The sequence below is a fragment of the Acinonyx jubatus genome, chromosome D1, assembly GCF_027475565.1.
Source record: "Acinonyx jubatus isolate Ajub_Pintada_27869175 chromosome D1, VMU_Ajub_asm_v1.0, whole genome shotgun sequence".
Lineage (NCBI taxonomy): Eukaryota > Metazoa > Chordata > Mammalia > Carnivora > Felidae > Acinonyx > Acinonyx jubatus.
This window is the reverse complement of record NC_069390.1, coordinates 24574063-24579773: the sequence shown is the minus strand read 5'-3', so window position 1 is coordinate 24579773 and position 5711 is coordinate 24574063. Positions and strand designations below refer to the sequence as shown.

Sequence of the window (5711 nt, the reverse complement as noted above, 5' to 3'; positions counted from 1 at the left end):
TCATATGACACCTTTTCTAGCACCCGCTCTGTGATTTTATCCTTATTCTTCTACTTTTCCCCTCATCATCACCTGATCATTCTGTGTTTCCAAGACAATGAATACGTTCTGAGATTATAACACTTATGGACTGCACTGTGCTGATTATAAACTCATTTATCCCACTGTACTCTGGACTCCTTGAACATAAGAATGGTATCTCTTTGTGTTTGTTGCTAGGCACTTAGACATTGCATATAGTAAGTAGATACTAAATGATAATGGTTGAATAATTGGATGTATGGATGGATAAGTGAATGGGTACTTCTGTTAATTTTCTGACTCCCTGCTGCTCTGTGCACTCTGGAATCCTCCACTGCAATTTCAGATCTAGGCCTGTTTTCAAAGGCAGCCCCCTCATTATTCATAACATTTTCCTCCCTTGTTAACATCCCTTTCTTTCTCTGCACCGATTTTAAGAGAGAAGCATTTGAATGTAAACCATTTTATTCTAAATTGTGAATGACTCGCTATCTCCACATTTACTATTTTTTTTATTTAAAAATTTTTTTTACATTTATTTATTTTTGAGAAACAGAGTGAGACAAAGCGTGAGTAGGGGAGGGGCAGAGAGAGAAGGAGACGCAGAATCTGAAGCAGGCTCCAGGCTCTGAGCAAGCAGTCAGCACAGAGCCTGATGCGGGGCTCGAACCCATGAAATGTGAGATCATGACCTGAGCTGAAGTCGGACGCTCAACTGACTGAGCCACCCAGGCACCCCCACATTTACTATTTTTAAAATTATTTTTTATGCCTACTTTTAGTTTTAAAGACAAGGTATTAATTCCTAGGTAAGATTCCAACAAAGATATTAGGCCAAAGGATATAGCTTTGCCCTGTCAAATTACCCTTTTACTTTGAGTCTATAGGCCAACCTGGTTTCACAAAGAAGAGCTTCCCTTTTATAAAATCAACAGATGATATTTATTATAACAATAATAACTACCTTTCCATGAGTGCTTGGCTGTTGGTTGTCCACTATTTTAAATCCTTTCTATATGTAATCTCATTTAGTCCTTAACAGTAGCCCTGAAAGATCAGCCTCATTTTCCCCATATTGTAGTTGAGGAAACAGAGGTATGGAGAAGCACACGATTTGCCTTAGCTCACACAATTAGTAAGTGGAAAACTGGGATTTGAACCTGAGCTTTCCTGTGCCACCCAACCTATGCCCACAGTGAGTCCCCATGCCAGGTGAACACAGTGACTTTTCAGAGAAACACATTCAAGCAAACAGATTCAGGAAGAGATGGGGACAATCTATCAATTCTACATGGAATGGTAAGAACGATGAATAGTGAGGCACTCTTCAAAAAAACTCCTTAAGTAAAACATAAAGAGAAGAAAATTGAAGTAAAAAAGTTAAACTCAGAAAGTAACTTGCTCAAGTTGTTCAGTTAATAAATAATAAAAAGGGGATTTAATAAGAGTTCCAAGAATGAATACGCTTATTTTATCAGTTTGATTGAAAAAAAAACCCCTGAGGCTCGGTGGAGTGTTCATTTTAATGAGGGCCTTGATATTTTTATATTTTGTGTCTATTATTAGAGCCATCAGATGAAGAAGTCTGCAGTTTCAAGGGTCTTTTTACTTTGGGCCGTGAAGTCTACCTTGCTATTCCCTGGTGTTTGTATTTCAGAATGTGTTTATATATTTCCTTTTAGAAGAGAAATTCTAAGTGCTAATCCAATTGATTGCCTATAAGTGAGACACTGGGGCCTGGTGATGTGCATTTGTTCCAGTTCTCGAAACATCCCTTATTGGTCTTGATAGATGGCTCATTCCTCACAGGCTCCATTACTTCTGACTCACCCAAATGCCTTTTCTTGCTTTTCAAGGTTGCAATAGCTTTAAGGAATGAGGTCAATATTTCAAAGGCATAATTAATTTAGTATGCTTCCTCTTTCATTAGGAAGCTCATTTTCTCTTGAGCCTCTCTTTCTCAGCATATTTGCAAAGCCCTCTCATTCTCCCTTAATTCCCTTTGTGAACAAAAGGAATTCACTTTCCCTTCCTTCCTTCCTTCCTTCCTTCCTTCCTTCCTTCCTTCCTTCTCCCTCCCTTCCATCTTTAGCTTTGTATTCTCATTCCTTAACATTATTTAACCTGACAGATGGCATGAATTCTTTCTACAATTTTTATTCTATCTTCAGTGGCAATGTATTTCTTTGCAGGGACCTGTGGGTCAAACTCACTGTGGTTCCAGCTACCTGGCCCAGCGGGAATGTCCACAGGGTGAGCTATAGACCAAGTTACACGTTAGTGGGACAGCAATGCCTGTGATAAGCACAGGAGAAAAGTGACCAGCAAGGTGAATAGCTTAAAATTTTTAATGATGGTAAAATACACATAAGATTTGTCATTTTATCCATTTTTAAGTGTGTAGTTCAGTAGTGTTAAATGTATAAACTGTTGTGTAAACACTCTCCAGAATTTTTTTCATCTTGCAAAACTGAAACTCTTTACCCATTAAATAGCAACCCCCACTTTCCTCTCCCTAGGCCCTGGAAACAACCATTCTACCTACTGTCTTTGTGAATTTGAAGTCTCTAGGTACTTCATGTAAGTAGGATCATACAGTATTTGCCTTTTTGTGGCTGGTTCATTTAACTTATCACAATGTCCTCAAGATTCATCTTTGTTGTAGTATGTATCAGAATTTTCTTCCTCTTTAAGAATGAATAACATTTTGATTGTGTGTGTGTGTGTGTGTGTGTGTGTGTGTGTCTATACACTCAGAAGTATAATTCTTGGATCATATAGTAATTCTATTTTTAATTTTTTGAAGCATTTTCATGTTGATTTTATAGTGGCCACACCATTTTACATTCCCACCAATGCATATGAGTTGTGCACAAGAATTCCAATTTCTCCATAACTTCACCAGCACTTGTCGTTTTGCTTTGTTTTGTTTTTTATAGTAACCATCCTAGTGGGAGTGAGGTTGCATAGCTTACTTTTAAGGTGTTTGGGAAAAATGGAAGTTTAGTTTGTTATAAGAATTTCTCTCTAAGATGTCAGTCTGCAGGAGGAAAGATAGTACCTAACACCAAGCAGTAGTTCTTGGCATCAGGTGGGAAAAGTGGTCTTAGATCAAAAGATTCTGATATAATATTAAGGAAATGAATTCAGGACTTCATGATGAATGAAGGGGCTGAGAGAAACTTGTGAAAAGTTGGCTTTACCCAAACACTATTTAAATTCACGGCTAGATCTCAATGCCCGGACCCAAAAGAACCGTGCAGAAATCTAAGTAGGCAGGTTGGGGCATCAGCAGGGAGGTTGCCACCAGATGGTTCTCACAGACACTGGGGGTTGTGTTCACCTTCAGTTTCAAATTAAGTATTGAAAAACTGAGTTCACTTAAAATAAGCCAGTTTGGTAGGAGCTGAGTTGATTTTCTTGAACTGGGGAGAAGTTTTCCCCTGATGTGGAAAGGAGGGTTGTTGAAGTGTTGGTTCCATTTATGAAAGAAAGCCAACATCCAGTGCTCCCTGGGTCTCTGGTCCCACTGACCTATGGTTGTGAGGGAAAATTGGAGTCATGGAAATGAAATTTAGTGAGAAAAAGCATATCCCAATTAGAAAAGAAAGGTTTAAAGACTGATTGAATGGGTGAAACGAGAAAGATCCCACTGGGTCAAAGTACAATGGATAGCCAGTTCCTTGCTATGTCTTTCTTAAATACATGACTCAAGCTTACGCACAACGTTCTAGCTTGTTAAGGAGGACTTGAGCAGAGTAAATAGAGTGTGATGATATAACTTCTCTGGCGGGAATGATTTGTAGATCTTTGTAGGTCTTTAATTTTCTCCTGTTCGCAAAATTAGCTCCACAGAGGCATAAAGCTAATAAATGCCCATTTTAGGTCAGCTAGTCATTTTCTGAGTAATATACATGTGTTAGTGCTCTTAATATGATCCTCAAAACAACTCTATCTGGACTGTCTTATTAATCCTATTATGTCTATGAAGAATCAGTGGCTCACAAGAGTTTAATAGATTTTTTAAGAATTCAAAGCTAAATGGTGACACTGGGGTTTGATTCAAGGGTTATGTTGATAATCATCCCTTACAGCAAGCCACTGCTTCTACATTATGCTGATTAGAATATGCACTATACATGCGATGTGGGTCACATATTCTCCTCACCCTGACCTTGACTTCTTCACTGTAACATACCTGGCCATTGCTTCCAACTCCCTTGTCCTTGCTGCAATGCCAGTGTTTTAAGAGAATGAGCTTCACTCATATCATAGGAAAAGCCTCTGAGTTACTGACTCTTGTGTTGATAAGTAAACCCTCTTCCCCCAAATCCTTGGAGAAATAGCCTCACTAAAGCCAATCTGAGGGGGTACCTGGGTGGTTCAGTTGGTTGAGCATCCAACTTCGGCTCAGGTCATGATCTCACAGTTCATGAGTTCGAGTCCCGCATTGGGCTCGATGCTGTCAGCATGGAGCCCACTTCTGATCCTCTGTTCCCCTCTCTCCCTACCCCTCTGCTGCTGGTGCTCACTCTCACTTTCACAAATAAACATTAAAAAAAAAACCAATCTGAGGGATATACCTTATTACTCTTACCATATAGTTACCCATTTTATTTATTTATTTTGTTGTTGTTTAGTTTTTATTTCATAATCATAAACTTGACTCTGCAATTCAGCTAGACTTGGAGAAGAGTAAAGAAAATACTCTTTTTTTTTTTTGAGAGCACAAAGATTATAGGATATTTTGAGCAGGTAGGGGTAAAAGGTTGCTCTCCTAAGCTACAGAAGGAATGGTCTGGTAGTTAAGATAAAACACAAGTGAAATTTATTAGATTTGTCCACAGTCAGCAATGGTGCTTTTCTTCCTGGTTTTGCCATTCCTGGACCCAAAGCGTCCCATGGCTTCCACGATATTCCTGCCCTCTTTCACCTTGCCAAAGACCACATGCTTGCCATCCAAGCAACCACTGTGTTGACAGTGCAGATGAAAAAGTGGGAACCATTTGTGTTGGGTTTAGCATGTGCCATGGATTAGAGGCCAGGACCCGTGTACTTCCAGATGAAATTCTCATCATCAGATTTCTCCCCATGGTTGGGCTTGCTGCCAGTGCCGTTATGGCATGTGAAGTCACCACTCTGGTGCGTAAATCCCGGAAAAATCCTGTGAAAGCAGGCAACTTTATAACCAAATCCTTTCTCTCCGGTGTTCAGAGCACGAAAGTGTTCTGCTGTCTTTGGAACTTTGTCTACAAACAGAAGGAGAGCTAGCCCAAGGTCTTGCCATCTATGGTGATGTCAAAGAACATGGTGGGGTTGACCGTGGCTGGGTGGTGTGGGTGGCTCTGGGGTGGCAACAACTGTAAGGCCTATAGTTTTCTATTTTAATCCTCATAAAAACCTATAGGACCAGGCCCTAATATCCCCATTCTGTAGATGATGCAGTAGAGATGCAGAGGTTAAGAATTTGCCCAAGGTCACTTCACTAGGTGGTGTATACAGGAACTGTATGGCATAAATGCCACTCAGTGCCAACTGTTTGGAGCCTCAAGTTTCTATTTTTGCACCATAAAGAGCTTCGTTACATTTTTAAATTAAAGGACCCGTTGAGTGGATTTGTATTCAGTAACCCCTTTACTTGATCCCCAGTTTGTAGATTAAAGCAATTGAAGATGAGAGCAGCCACGTGG

General features: G+C 39.8%; 1 pseudogene; it reads right to left on the bottom strand.

Annotated features, from left to right (window-relative positions):
* Positions 1 to 4793: 4793 nt before the first annotated feature.
* LOC106976930 (peptidyl-prolyl cis-trans isomerase A-like) lies at positions 4794 to 5345 on the bottom strand (annotated as a pseudogene).
* Between the last annotated feature and the right edge of the window lie 366 nt (positions 5346 to 5711).